Source organism: Prenolepis imparis, unplaced genomic scaffold (genome assembly GCF_030444845.1).
Source record: "Prenolepis imparis isolate NDT839.2.m4 unplaced genomic scaffold, iyPreImpa1.0 SCAF_2, whole genome shotgun sequence".
NCBI classification, from domain to species: domain Eukaryota; kingdom Metazoa; phylum Arthropoda; class Insecta; order Hymenoptera; family Formicidae; genus Prenolepis; species Prenolepis imparis.
This window is the reverse complement of record NW_028141160.1, coordinates 15,260,583-15,276,796: the sequence shown is the minus strand read 5'-3', so window position 1 is coordinate 15,276,796 and position 16,214 is coordinate 15,260,583. Positions and strand designations below refer to the sequence as shown.

General features: G+C 31.6%; 2 long non-coding RNA genes across 12 annotated transcripts in view; one reads left to right on the top strand and one right to left on the bottom strand.

The window, feature by feature from the left end:
* LOC145948968 (uncharacterized) overlaps positions 1-16,214 on the top strand; it is a 124,060-nt gene that overhangs the window by 105,407 nt on the left and 2,439 nt on the right. The window lies entirely within an intron of this gene.
* Positions 1-16,214, bottom strand: part of LOC145948970 (uncharacterized) — a 94,379-nt gene that overhangs the window by 77,361 nt on the left and 804 nt on the right. For all 3 annotated transcript variants that reach the window (XR_014427517.1, XR_014427516.1, XR_014427518.1), the window contains exon 2: positions 15,064-15,135. This is a non-coding gene — a long non-coding RNA (uncharacterized LOC145948970). The remainder of the gene's footprint in view (positions 1-15,063; positions 15,136-16,214) is intronic.

Sequence of the window (16,214 nt, the reverse complement as noted above, 5' to 3'; positions counted from 1 at the left end):
GACTTGGGCCGCGAATCGACGCGCGTCCCGGTGCGCATCCCGAGGGAGCACGAGGTCAATCACGGCGCGGTCGAGCCCCGTTCGCGCACCTTGACCGGTCTCCTGGCAGCCTGATACGGGAGTCCCGGATTTTCGGGCAAATCGGCAGTTTTTCTGCCGGGATGGCCCGGCACCCCCGTAGGACCTGTGCGTCACCTGTGCAGGTGGGCGTCCTTCGGGAAACGTCGACGAGGAGGAAGGGAGAAATGAGGGGAAAGCATCGCGCGTCGTTTCCTGCCCCAGAAGGGAGACGCGAATGACGTCGACGACGTGTCTCGATCGTCGACTGATTTCCTAATTCCGCAGCGGCCGCCGATGCGACGCGACGCCTCGGCTAGACTTATCTACCTACGCGCGAGACTCGTGACGCAAGCACTTTCGACAACCCGACGTCTAGGCGTAAACAGGAGGGCATGCCGGCGTCGAGGACGCGTTAGCAGCCAGGATGAGCGAGGAGAAGTGGCAGGACACCCTTCTGTATAGGGGTGTGTTTCGGCGCCACGTGGCAGCCAACGACGTGGATCGCGATTCTCTTCGTCTCGCCTCGAAACTCGGAAGCAATAAAGTTGTACGTGATAATGATCGTGTTTCACATCCTAGTCTTTGAACTAGAGTTTGTCTTATATTTTGCATGATTTTGCAGAAGCGTAACAGAGCAGATGCGAAATGATCATTTTGTGAGGAACATCCAGACTTTCTCATGCTTTTCGCATCATCTTCTCTGACTGACATATTCTCTGACTCGATAATGTCAAATGGGATTTCGTACAGAGCTTCAATTCGAGACGTCAGAATAATGCGATACGCGTCTGATTTCCGGAAGTACATACTTTAGCACGTGGAGGGAGAATTGTGGCTTATCCCGAATTAGGAGACTATACGAGGACGAGGATCCTGCCTCCTACGGGAAAGCCGGTCGAGAAGAGTGAGTGGGAAGGGTCGAATCGTGGTGGGGCGAATTGATGCATACCTGCGTGGAAAATGCGTAGTTGGGGAAACTATGAAAGTCCGTGTCCCAGGAGTCCAGGAAAGAGAAGGATTTTTACTACTCCTAGAATCATCCTGGCACACATATTTAATTTCGAATGATTTTAATTTAAACTTGTGTTTGCAATAATTACTCAAACATATTATATTTCCCTCCCTTTATCTCTCTTTTATATTTTATTTTAATTCATAATTCTTTTAATCAAATTTTCAGACAATATTATGATATATAATTTTTTTTTATTAATATATATTTACGATAATATATCATCTAAGAAATAAAAAAATTACAGATTTAAATTTCTAAATTTGTTATTGTGTGCACCGTGAGAACAAGGTTAATATTAATTATACTCTGATAAATTTTAAAAATATTTATTATTTGATATTTAAAAAAATTAGTTACAATCATAGATTTTTTAAAAATAAAGCCATGATTTATATATGATTTAAGAACTTGAAAGCCCGGACAACACGAGTGTTTAAAAGACATTTCGAAGATATTTTTCTTCAAAACGTCTTAATATTCTTTGGCAGATTACCTAACATCAATTTTTTAGATCTTAAATATAAAATTCAATGAAAGCTTGAACAAAACTAACATTATCCCTCGCAAAATATTTGGAAATCTAACACTTCTGTCACAGTTAATGATATCTGACCAGCGCTTAACGACCAATTCCAATGACCTCTCTCTGTTCGGTTCATCCCGCAGGCACAGCTTTCCCGGATACCGCTTCTTTCAGTAACATGACCTCCTAATCGCGAGGGAAATTCACCCTCCCGGTGCCGGGAATTTTCTCGCCCGACGAAGACCTTATTCCCCTCAATTTCCGGGATTGGGCTAGGTCAGGGAAAGCGAAAGCACGTGCGCGTTTTCTGCGCGCCTACCCAATTCTGGCACGAAGACACCACTGGTTTTTCACCGGTGAAAATAAACAGTCGAACACGCCCATATGAATCCCGCAGGAGTCCCTGGCCAGGCCAGCTTCCTTCTCGCGTGTTTACCAGCCTGTTACATTGGTGCTTCAATTTTTCGTCAAAATTCCATTTTCATGGAAAAATCGTGTTTTTCTCCGACAAAACGTCGATCTTGTGAAATTCTCGACACGATTGTCAAACATTATCCGACAAATCCATTTATTTAAACACATTGACATGATATGTAACTGATGAAATATAGTATGAAACGTCAACTGTTTGATTTGATAAAAACCGCTTAAAACATGAAAAAAATTATTAAATCTAGAAATAATTAAATTCGACTCTGACAGTTTTAATTAAGTAATTTTCATTTTGATAAAACTTACAATTGTTTTTAAATAAAATAAATCAAGATTTTGAAGGTTTCGAAAATTTTCTTTTACAGAGACAAAGATATTAATTTATTTTAGAAACTAAATATGAATTAAATCTTTAATTGAGAGAGAGAGAGAGAGAGAGAGAGAGAGAGAGAGAGAGAGAGAGAGAGAGAGAGAGAGAGAGAAGAAGAGATTGCTTTTAAATTGTTTTCAATAATTGATATTAATAGATATTATGTGATTTTCGAGTCAGGCGTAACTCGTTATAACATAAGTTTCCGCAGATTAGATCTGAATATCAGTCTCATTTGAATAGAACGTTTGGATAATAACAATTAATTTGGATGGTTTGACGCGTAAAAGCTGCCTTCGATATATATTTGCCGCATTAAATTATTAATTTAGCTCAACGATATTATTAATTCAAACGGTGATAAGTGACACAATTAAGAATACATCAAAAAAATCTCATGATTATAAATGTGTTTCAAATCGTAATGAAGTAGCGAAATTAATGTGAGATATCGAAGAGAGCGCGCTACTGTTATTTTCATATAAATATTTATTGCAATTTCATCAAATATTCGATCTTATTGCAATCAACGTCACTAATACAATATTAGCAGACCTTGTAGTAATACAAAATTACAAGAATTACATACACAAAATAGCAAACAAATATGCATATAAGGCTTTAATGAAATACGATCTATAAATAAGTACGTAAACTGCGATAAGTTGGAGCGAAATTAAATGTTTGCCTAATCGATAATGGGCAATAGGTCATCGGATTGACATTATGAATTATCGTGGAAATACCATCGTACGTAAGACTATCTTGGAAAACAGTTCAATAGGCAAACACAGCTTGTTAGCCGGTCTGTATTCCTGATAAAAATCGCCTAGACTTTTCGAGAATGTTTTCCGATGTACCCGCTTTTCCGGGTTACTTTCAGGATAGACGAAAACACCTCCAGCTACGCAGGACTTCCTGGTAGGAAGGGTGGTTCTAGCTGGGGTTAGCCGTATCTATCAGACGACACAAATATAGTTATGTCATCGCAAATTTAATGATGAATCATTTAATTCCATCGTTGCATCTGTTTATATATATTTTTCGCTCAAATTCAGTATCTTACAAAAGAAAAAAGATATTATTTATATAATTCGCTATTATAATTCATTAATTTTTAAGAGATAAAATGTCACTTTGTAGAAAAATAATGACAATTATCATTTGTTCGATATGTAACGGATCAATGTTACATTAAAATAATTCCATCTCGATCAATTCTTTCACATTAAGATAACTTTATCTCGTTATTATAAAGGATCTCGCACAAAATACATAGGATTTTGGCTTTCGATGGAATTGGCTGAATTTTTGATATGTTGTAGTTTAAGGCATTCTAATCAAAAGATGTAATAGACTCAAAGCTAATGGACAATTACTGATTGTGAGTTACAACCAGCCAAACATCTCGCAGAGTGCGAGTTTTTCGTGTTTGACTGGCTGTAAATCATTAACCATCTATTATTTAGCTTTGAGCCTATTACATTTTTTGTTCAGCAGATTATAAGCTAGAACATATGAGAAAACCAGCTGATCTTACTAAAATTCAATTTTATATGATCAGTATGGGGTTTTTAAACTTATATAAAATCTTAGATGAAATTGAATCCCGATAAAATCAGCTGATTTTCTCACATGTGTAACTTATGACTTGTTGAACAAAAAATATAATAAGCTCAAAGTTAAATAATAAATGGTTACTGATTTACAGCCAGTCAAACACGAAAAATTAGGACTTTGTTTGACTGGTTGTAACTCAGTAACTACCTATCCATTATTTAGCTTTGAGGCTATTACATCTTTTGATCAGAATGTCTTAAATTATATATCAAAAATTCAGCCAATTCCACCGAAAGCCAAAATCCTATGTATTTTGTGCGGGGTCCTTTCTTCAGAAATAAATTATTAAACAATTCGCACACGATACGACTCTAATTTCGTTCTTAAAACATTTAATCTTCAGCGAGATCCGCTAAACAATTATTTTCACTATTAATTCGTTTCGCATTAACATGCTTGCTGCGCGTTAACGAGTCCGTTGATCACGGTACTCTCGTCTCACTAATTATTTCAGGCTCGGCGATACGCAACGGCGGGCGGCGAATTAAATACGCGCGCGTGACGTGGCGAGGTCGCGCAAGGCGAGCAACCTCACGTGTACACGTTCACGCACAGATTCGATGATAGTTTATGCACGATCACGCAGCTGGTCAATCGAACGAACGCGCGTTTGCGTTCTCTTGACGTACGCGTGTGTATCGCGTCGCGTGGCACCGGTGGAAACACCGGGGAACACCTATCGAGCGGCGATGTATTAAGGTTTATTCATACATAAGAATTGTTCGTCATTGACAATGCATTGACAATGGAATGCTTAATAGAACATTCGATAATAGTATAGGGGGAAGGGAAGAAAATAATATAATGGATTATCTGTATTTTTTCTCTGTAAAATACTGAATTTCAGTATGATTAGATCAGATTATGTATCTTATGTATCAATCTTGATTGTACTAATATTAGCATATTTATTTTGCAAATGACATTCAACAATACGTCAAATCTTGTCAAATTTTGTCAAAATTTTTTATATTACAAAAAGAATTATTTCGTATTACAAAATTTATTTTATTTGACGTTTAACAGAATGTAAAAAAATTCTTTCAATTATATATATGTATATGTGTATCTAACATTTTTTTATAAAGAAAATTTCTAATAAATGTCTATGCATTAATAGTAAAACTTTCGTATACTTGTTTATAAAAGATATAAATAAGGATAAAATATTTCATCGTTAATATGCACATAAATGACAAAAATCTAATTTATTTGTGATTAACTTATATTTTTCCTTACTTTTCCCTCGAATATATATTTCCTTCTTTTTGTCAAATAATATTTTTTTTAGAAGAAAGATCGTAGATTTTTTTATTATGATTATCGCGAAACAGAAGTTCATCAGCTGGATGCTGGAATGGATTTATCTCGCGCGTGAATCCCAGAACCATGATGTCAGACATAAGGCAGCTGGACCGGGGGTTAACGCGTGTGGATAAACCTTAAATATGACGGCATTCCAACCGGCAACTTCTGTTCGCGGAGCCTACAAGGATAGAAAGGTGTCTGGCCGGTATAGACTGCTCTCCGCGACAGTCAAAGCGGTTTGCCTAGTAGACGTCCGGGTGTATACCCGGTGCGACCAACAAACAACGACACATCCGAGTAGAGATTGGAAAGTAGCGGTTCGTCAGTGTGTGGAATTTCACATATTGCGATTTTACAATCGTTTATCGCGGATAACGCACCCAGCATTTAATAGCATGGCTTTTTTTATTTAGAATTTATGAATAGATGCTGGATCACGATTTCTCCTATTTATATAACACTTGAAACATCGATTTGTATTGTTAGAAATGAAATAAAATGTTGATATATATATAATAGATTTTTTCTAGTTCGTTCTACATACTTGAATAAAAAATATATTCCATCGAAAATAATTTTTAAAATATAAAAAATATATGTAATGTTTAAGCTTTAAATGAAAAGAATAATTTACTTTCTCAATAAATTTTGATAAGTATTATACATCTTAAACAGGAAAATCATTGAATTATATACTGTAAATCAGTTTTAATTATGGATGTTAATAAGAAAAAAAGAGAAAGGAGAAAAAAGCATATTTATCAGAAAGCGATATTGATGGATGGTAATTTCGAAGAGAAGAGATTAAAAATGGCAGATTGCGTGGCATCAGAGGACTCATAATTAATTATGTACATATGAAAATCAGGGATCTAGTTATCAGATTTCGGAAACGATATTTCAAAGTAGTTCTGAAGAAACGTCGTTATGATATTCCGACTCTTAGGAGTATGATATTGCAAGTTGCAAGATGTCTGATAGCTGAATCGGTCCGCAAAAGTTTGTCTTAACGATCTGTACAGAGCTATCAACAAAAAACGTGCGACGAATAATCGAGGTGCTAATTGCGAAGGGAAACGAGCGATTATTATATCATAACGCAAGAATGGCTATTGCAAAATTCTTCATGAAATATCATAAAAAGTTGCATCTATTTCATTAGATATTAATGTCAAAGAGAGAGAGAGAATAAAATATAATATTTTTTAGAACACTTGAAATTTTTCCAAGTAACACAGAATTCTTCATAGATTTTTTTCTTCAGCCTGTGGTGAAACGATATATGTTCGATTATTATTTCGCATTATTCATATACGATTTACACCATCATGTTTAAATCAACGCTAGATTGTAAGTCATTTATGATTTTTATTAAATAATAATCCGAAATGCACGTACGCGCGTTAGCTTTTACGATCGCGCCGCCGCATCGAGGCGAACCACCCTCATTAAACAAACCCCTTCACGCTCGCACACCGGATGACGGAAGTTAACACCCCGGCTTTACGGACCCTCTTTGCGACTATATAGGCACGGCACCTTGTGCACCCATGTCTCTTCCTTCTCCTTGCCGTCTATACGTTATTATGCGTGCTAAAGCGCAGTAGCGTGGGAACAAAGAGTGCACGTGTCCAATCGCGTATAGGTATAATATAGGATAAAAATCCTTTGAAAGGTATATGCGCTTTTTTCTCTTTTGACAGGCTCGTTGTTATACAGGCGCGTCCTCACTCTCTTAAAACTTATATTGGAATATACATTTCCGCGTGAATTTTTAAAAAATAAACGCGCCCGAATGCGTAAACATTGCACTACATCCGATTTATTGAAAGAATATTTCTCATGAAGACTAATTGCTCAAAAATATTTCTTCTAACATTCTTTGCAATGATTTGCAGTATAATTGTTTCTCTAATTAAAGCGACTAATATCGTGATATCATTGAGAAAATATATGCATCAAACTTTAAGGATGGCAGTATCATGTTTATATAGTATATTTAATTTACTAGAACAACACAAGCGCGCGTCATTCCTCGATTTTATATAAAAAAGAATTATATTTTTATATAAAATTTATTTAAACTTGATTAATATTTTTTGACAGAAATCAATTAATTAAAGCGTTAATTTGCTAATTAAATTTTAAAATAAAAATGTTATAAAAATTAAAATAATGTTATAAATAATATGTTATAATACTTTAAATTCGAATAATATTTTTTGACAGAAATCAGCTGTCAAAAAATATTAATCGAGTTTAAACTACTATAACATTTTATTTAAAACATATTATTATTTTATAATTCTTATTATATATTATATTATTTTAAAATTTAATTAGCAATTTAACGCTTTAATAAGCTGATTTTTGTCAAAAAATATTAATAAAGCGTTAATTTGCTAATTAAATTTTAAATTAATAATATGTTATAAAATGTAAAATAGTAATATGTTGTAAATAATATGTTATAATGCCTTATCTGCGTTTAATATTTTTTGACAGAAATCAGCTGATAACTGTCAAAAATATTAATCGACTTTAAAGAATTATGACATATTATTTAAAACATATTATTCTTTAAATTTTTATAACATATTTTTATTTTAAAAATTAATTAGCAAATTAACTTTTTAATCAACTAATTTCTGTCAAAAAATATTAATAAAATGCACAGAGAGAATTTTCTCTTAGAATTTATCCTGAAAAGCATGGTAATCATGGGGCAATATGATATGGAAAGAATTTTATGAGAATTTCTTTGATTAATATTTATCATAATAAAAATAATATCTATTATAATAAAATATAAAATATGTTTGATTAATTTTACTATGCAGTTTAGTAAACATCAAACATGTTTTATATTTTATTGTGATAGATATTATTTTTATTGTGATAAATATTATTCAAAAAAATTCTCATAAAATTTTTTCCATACTATATTGTCCCACGATTACCATGCTTTTCAGGATAAATTCTAAGAGAAAATTCTTTCAGTGTGTTCATTTGTTAATTAACTTTTATGTTCTAGTCTAGTCTATAGTCCTACAAAAAGGCATGTTAAGTCGATTCTCGCAAGTATTGTTGCCTCTTTTTCGCGATGTTTATTATTAGCTGCCTCAATTTGCGTTGTGCGTTATATTCATAGCATCGAAAGGCTGTCATCGCGAGGGTTAGCAGTTTGACAGTTTGTCCGAAATAAAATTAAATAAAATAATATGTTTTAAATAATATGTTTTAATACTTTAAATTCGATTAATATTTTTGACAGTTATCAGCTGATTTCTGTCAAAAAACATTAATCGCGGACAAATAAGTATATATATATTATATAAGTATATATTATAACAAATTATATTATTTACAACATATTATTACAATTAAAATAATAATATTTTGTAAGTAACATATTATATGTTATAATACTTTATCTGCGATTAATATTTTTTGACAGAAATCAGCTGATAACTGTCAAAAATATTAATCGACTTTAAAGTATTATAACATATTTAAAACACAATATATTATTTTATTTAATTTTATTTTGAACAAACTGTTAAATTGCTAACCATTACAATGACAGCTGCTCAATGCTATGAATATAATGCACAACGCGAATTAAGACAGTCAATCAGCATCGCGGAAAGCGACAATAATATCAATAATATGCCTTTTTTTAAAAAGGGATTAACAAATAAGTAAAAGGTAATAAATCGTATCTCTTTAAAATTTAATCTGAAGATCTATTCTTAAAAATGCATTTATAAATTATGTGATACTGCATTAAATTATCTTTTAGACTGTATATATAGGTTCTTTGAAAGGTGTATGATAAAATTGAGAATAAAGACTCGTGTCTCATCGTGATGAGGAAAGTGGTAGTGGAACTGTGATACACACGGGATTTCCTTGCGGTCTTCGTGTACAGGATGCGTTTAATTCTTTCGTTCTAACGTGTCGCTGCGCGCATCCTTATGTTAATTTATACTCTCTTTACGACGTAATCATACCGCAAAAAGAATTCTAAGTTCGCCGATGGGGCCGCCTATATTGCCGCTTTTTTTTTAATGAGATGTACCCGCGCGTACTCGCGGCAACTAATAATAGTGAATGCGGATGATAAATTGAAATGCAAGGTGCAACTAGAGAGAAAGAGAGATTTAACGTCAGAATTTATCAGCGACATTGTACGCACGAAGCACTGGGTGATACTTTTCTTAATGATTATCGTCCGCTGCCGCGCGTGATGAAAGTCTCGGAAATTAATTTTATCTCGACGTGTTGATGCACCTTTCTTTTAACCTTCTCTTTGCGCGATGGCAAAGACGCCGGCGAGCAAGAACGAATCTTGGTAAATTAAATTTAAAATAACAGCGTCATTTAGAAATAGAAACAATCAAAGTATTGTTTGCGTATTTATTTTATAATAAATATAATTCTTATTAACCTTCTCTGTAAAGATTGTATTTAACTTTTTTTTTAACGCTGCAGTGCACAAATGTGATTTACAAACTCGCGATTATGCATTTTTAAATAGATTATTAAATAAAAAATATTTACAAATTAAATAATTCCTTTCTAAAAAAGGCACGTTATTGGCATTGTTATAAAAATTAAAATAGTAATATATGTTGTAAATAATATATTATAATGCCTTATCTGCGATTAATATTTTTCGACAGAAATCAGCTGATAACTTAAGGAATTATAGTATATTATTTAAAACATATTATTATTTTAATTTTTATAACATTTTTATTTTAAAATTTAATTAATAAATTAATACCTTATTAATATTTTTTTACAGAAATCAGCTGATTAAAACATTAATTACGATAAGTAAACGTTAGTTACGATACTACATTATTTATAGATTATTTTTATACCAAAGAGATAAGAGCCTGCAAATTTTTTAATTTAATATATACATAATATGCGCCGCAAAGGCGCATCTCGCTTAAATATACAAGAGATTAAGTTTTGGCTCGTCTCAAAATATTAAAAGTCGACACTACACTGAAAAAGAAATTTGTTAACTTGACTAAACCTTTCAACTAAATTATTATTTTGTTAATTGAACATATATTAGTACTTGAGTCAAATATACGTTTTGTTAAATTTAATATGTTATATTTAATTTAAATATTTCTATATGTTCAATTAACAAAATAATATTTAGTTGAAAGGTTTAGTCAAGTTAACAAATATTTTTTTTCAGTGTATGTCGCATCGGACCCTAAGCGGTGCATTCTTATATTATGTATATTAAATAAAGAAATGTGCAGGCTCTTATCTCTTTGGTATAAAAATAATCTATAAATAATGTAGTATCGTAACTAAACGTTAACTTAAATTCTTTTATTTAATATACACAATTTATATATGCGCAGCATAGGGTCCGCGGCAATAACGTATCGATTTTCAATATTTTAAGGGAAGCCAAAAATTCATCGCTTATATATTTTGATAGTACATTGTGTGCAGAATATTTTGGTACCAAGCAGACACCAGCGTACAAATTCTTTTATTTAATATACATAATTTATGTATGCGCCGCATAGGGTCCGCGGAGATATTATGTCGATTTTTAATATTATAATATGAGCCAAAAATTAATCGCTTATATATTTTGATAGTACAATGTTTGCAAAATATTTTGGTACCAAGCAGACACCAGCGTACAAATTCTTTTATTTAATACACATAATATAAGAATGCGCCGCATAGGGTCCGCGGCGACATAGGCCCATATTCTGGATCTTCTTTTATCGATAAAAGAAGATTCAGCATATGGGCCATTGTGTCGACATTTAATATTTTAAGACGAGCCAAAAATCCAATCGAAATATACGAGCGATGAATTTTTGGCTAGACTTTAAATATTAAATATCGACACTGGGTCGTCGCGGACACTATATGCGGTGCATTCTTATATTATGTATATGAAATAAAAAAATTTGAACGCTGATGTCTGCTAAGTACCAATATATTCTGTAAACAATGTACTATCGAAATATACAAGAGATGAATTTTTGGCTCGTCGTAAAATATTAAATGTCGACACTATGTCGCCTCGAACCCTATATGCGGCGCATTTTTATATTATGTATATTAAATAAAAAAATTTGTACGCTGATGTCTGCGTGGTACCAAATAATTCTGCAAATAATGTACTATCGATATATGTATATGAGCGATGAATTTTTGGCTCGCCTTAAATTATTAAAAATCGATATTTTGTTGCCGCGGACCTTATACTGCGCATGCATAAATTATGTATACCAAATAAAAGAATTGTAGGCTCGTATCTGTTTGGTATAAAAATAATCTGTTTACAATATACTATAGAAATATACAAGCGATAAATTTTTGGCTTCTCTAAATATAGTAATATATGTATTAATATAAAAATACGCCCTATAGTGTCCGCGGGGACATAGTGTCGATTTTTAATATTTTAAGAAGAGCCAAAAATTCATCTATTGTATATTTTGATAATACATTGTGTGCAGAAAATGTTGGTACTAAGCAGACACCAGCGTACAAATTCTTTTATTTCATATACATAATATAAGAATGCGCCGCGTAAAGTTCGCGGCGGCATTGTGTCGACTTCTAATATTTTAAAAGGAGCCAAAAATCCATTTTTAATAGTTTTACTATTGAAGATAAAGCCAGAACTTAATTATTTATACGAAATTATACGCTAGCTTCACAAACATATTATTATTTTAAAATTTAATTAGCAAATTAATATTTTTATTAATATTTTTTGATAGAAATTAACTGATAATGAAGCGTTAATTTGCTAATTAAATTTTAAAATAAATAAGAACATGTTATAATAATTAAAATAATAATGTGTTTTAAATAATATGTTATAATTCTTTAAACTCGATTAATATTTTTGATAGTTATCAACTGATTTCTGTCAAAAAATATTCGAGTTTAAAATATTATAACATATTATTTATAACATTATTATTTTAATTTTTATAACATATTTTTATTTTAAAATTTAATTAACAAATTAACGCTTTAATCCGCTGATTTCCGTCAAAAAATATTAATCAAGTTTAAACAAACTTTATATAAAAATATAATTCTTTTTTACGCGTAGCACGCGCTTGTGTTGTTATAGTAATTTATAAATGCAATATGGTTTTAGTAAATGTTTACTTTAGCGCGAACATCCACAGATAATTTTAACAACACATGTCAAAATCAAAGTAATTTGCTGATATTTTACGTTAAAGTAAACATTCACTCTCTAATTAAAATTTAAAAAAAATATAATTTGTGTTAATTATAGAAAGAATCATTTATAATTCGAAACTGTAGATATTTTAGTTAATAAAATTTCTTCACATATTATGTTCCATGAATTTATTACTAAAAAATTAAAATTAAAAAATTTACTAGTTGCAATTAATTGATTTAATTTTAAATTGATTATATTCCTTTCTACAACAGTCTCGATCAGAGAATCTTCTATTAAGCGACAGGGTATACTAAATACTTTACTCGAAATTTTTCAAAGCATTGATAAGATCTCGTAACATTATCAAAATTACTCTGCAGAAAATAGACGGACAATATACATGGTTGATTGGAATCATGATTACTTTTCTCAAGCGTCTCGTTTTTTTCTCATTGATCTTTCCGATCGTGTAACAAGTCGTTGCCTTCTCATCGAGAGAAGGATGTCCTTTCGGATCGATTCACACGTGGGAGAAGCCGCGTGGGTTTCCCAGCCACGAGGCTTGTCACTTGGTATTACTTGAAACGAACGATGAACCAGGATGACGCAGCATCACGAGTATTGGAGTCTGTATCCAATACAAGATGTTTCGAAAGTGCAACTATTTTACCGGTATATTTCAAAGTTTAGCTTGATTAAAAGATACCAGATCGATGCAAATTCAATTTACAATAATTATTAAGTTACAAATAGGGTTTGATATTTATGCCATATAACTAGCACTTATGATTTGGTACACATATATAATTAATTATTTTAATTTAATTGTAATTTGATTAATTATATATAATTTGTTATTCATAAATAAATGTCTATATTAGATTTGCACTAGAGTATGATCTAGATAAACGAATTCTACTATAAAAAAAATTATTACTATGGTACTCTATTGTGTGTGAGATCCTAAATGATATGTGTGGACGTGACATTTTTACATTCAAAATAATTTCCTCCAGAATTCAAGAATATTTGTATTAGCCTTTTTATATTACGACGCGTATGAGAATATGCAGAGTGAAGCCGGTGTAAAAAGTAAATAACGATCACATCGAATGATAGCAAAATAAAATTATAATTGAACGCTCGTGCGCGTGGGACGTGCGATATAGATATAAATATGTAACAATATTTATACCCAGCACACCAACATATAAATATTGCAGTATGCATTTTTTTGCATATAAATATTCAGCTAATTTAATTTCGCAGAGAAAAAAAAGAGATAAAGCGATTGAGACGGAAATAATCGCGCGGAAGCGCAATTAGTTATAAATATTTGATATTTCTAGAAATATAAAAGCTTAATTATATATAAAGATGATGGAAAGAGACATCACGACGTATTTTATACAGAGTTGAGATATTGTTTTATCGATCGATTAGACTGCAAATATAATCGTATTGCAATATAGGAAGATAGCATTCTCCTTTGTATGTTTATCTTATGCAATCTTTCTAACGATTAATCACATATGTAATCACAAATTCTGATAAAGTCATTTTTTTATATTGTTTTCATTATAATATTTTTAGAGCAAAATGGCAATGAGAGAAAAGAAATGATAATTTCGAGAACGATGCTGGCTCTCGTATATATAATACATCTCTTTTAATTTTAAATAAATTTTGTGCATTTGATATCTACATATATAATAGTCATATATATCAACGTGACAGAAAATCTCCGATGCTGTGTTTCATCTCGCGCTTGCATGCTCCAGATACATTTATAACACCATTTAAATACGCGCACGCGATATGACGTTTTAACTACTTTCAGCAAAGCGTTGTTTGCTCTATGATCTGTCGCAAAGTTTAATTATCAAATAGCGAGAATTGATGCGTCGTTTCAAAACTAAACGTAAAAACGCATAAACTTAATTTTGCTGTGCTGTGCGATGAATTAATTATTTTTTTTATATGCAAGTCGGATTATAACATGCGATCTAATCACTCTCACTAATCGATCCAATTAAATCTTACTGATTGTGAGATAATTCTTTCGCTGCGTAATGACGTTCTTAATCGTCGACGCAAAATAGCAAAAAAATTAATTGGATCGTAAAGTATGCTATTCATTAATATATTTGCCCTCTTATGACGCACGAAATTGTATACGATAAATTGCATCAAAATTTTCTGAATAGAAGCATTTCAAGGACCGCTACTTTTCGATAAGATAAGATAACGAACACAAGGAAGGCGTGTAATCAAAGTATCGAAAACACGAATGACTTTCGTAAGGATTGACTGGCATAAGATCGCGATACATTGCAATTCTCTGACGAACGAATGATATCGATAATGAACTGTCATTTAATCGCGACTTCGTGATTTTGTTGTAGAACTTCACGCTGTGCTTGACCTATCTAATTTTTCGATATTTAACGATTACTGTTTTATTATTATATAGATGCTTCTCGTCTGTCGTATCATAATTTTAAGTACCTAAATGATATAAAGTGACTTACTCGGTTGAAGTAGATCTGCTTTCTATATGAAGAACATTGCTGCTTTTCGGAAGAAAATATCCTGAGAACTATCTGCAATAGAAAAAGTACGATATTGTTAAATGCTTGATTAATCATTTTATTAGATAATATAAAATATGTATATTAATATATTAATACATTTATATATATATATATATATATATATATATATATATGTGTGTGTGTGTATATATTAATATGCTATATTGCGTTTACGTTAACGTAGATTCAGGGCTACCACTTTGCATACAATAAATTATGTAATTTTTAATTCCTTATTTGAAACTCCTCAGTTGACAGAAATATTTTGAAAGGTTTTGAAATGTTATTTTAATTATGACAATATATAGGATATTTTCTAAAATTTGAATTTATTTTTGCTCGTAAATTCTTTCAAATTCTTGAAATTTGTAAATAACCAAAGAAAGAAATATTTTGATAATTTAATTTTCAATTAAAATGTGATAAAATTAAAATCCAATAGATATAAACGAATGCGAAGATGTTATTTGATTATATCTCGCAAAAGACTGTCACGAAAGTCCATTTTTAATCGCTTTATTCGAAGAAAATATCGACAGAGCTTGTTTCTATCTGATTTTTTGTCTCATATAACATATCGGAAAAGAGATTGGAGAGGCTGATGAAATTGCACACGTGATTTTTGGGTGAGTCACGAAACTTCGATATATTGCCGGTTCATAAAACGGCGCCGACATTTATCACTTATTGATTATCAAGTCTTATTTATCAGCTGCATGCTTCGGATGAAATTCTATTATTACTTAACACTTAATATTATCTGGCGGTGTAGGAGATAACGCGGTAACTTAATCTCCGCTTTGATCACTTCGATTTCCCGCTATTGCATTCGATGTTTGCGAGACGATGAATCGTTCTCTATCTATTTATCGTTCAGAATTTCCTAGACTTCACAAACGTAAACTATATGTATATCTTTACATTTTACATAGTTACTTATCTCATATTTCCTAAATGAACTATTAAAATAATGCAAATGCGCGCGTGCAATAAATTACACACATTTCTATATATATTTTTAATAAGTATATAAATAAAATATTGCTCAATCTTCATATAGCGAAGATGTGTAAATATTCTATGCGAAA